Source organism: Arachis ipaensis, chromosome B08 (genome assembly GCF_000816755.2).
Source record: "Arachis ipaensis cultivar K30076 chromosome B08, Araip1.1, whole genome shotgun sequence".
Taxonomy (NCBI): Eukaryota; Viridiplantae; Streptophyta; class Magnoliopsida; order Fabales; family Fabaceae; genus Arachis; species Arachis ipaensis.
This window is the reverse complement of record NC_029792.2, coordinates 50768782-50769083: the sequence shown is the minus strand read 5'-3', so window position 1 is coordinate 50769083 and position 302 is coordinate 50768782.

Below are 302 nucleotides of genomic sequence, written 5' to 3'. Positions count from 1 at the left end.
CTTGCATTCCATGCAGACTCTGAGAGATCATATTGACTTGCTGAGTCAATATTTTATTCTGAGTCAATATGGCATTCAGAGCATCAACTTCAAGAACTCCCTTCTTCATAGGCGTCCCATTATTCACAGGATTCCTTTCAGAAGTGTACATGAACTGGTTATTAGCAACCATGTCAATGAGTTATTGAGCTTCTGCAGGCGTTTTCTTTAGGTGAATGGATCCACCTGCAGAAGTATCCAATGACATCTTAGATAACTCAGACAGACCATCATAGAATATATCCAGGATGGTCCATTCTGAG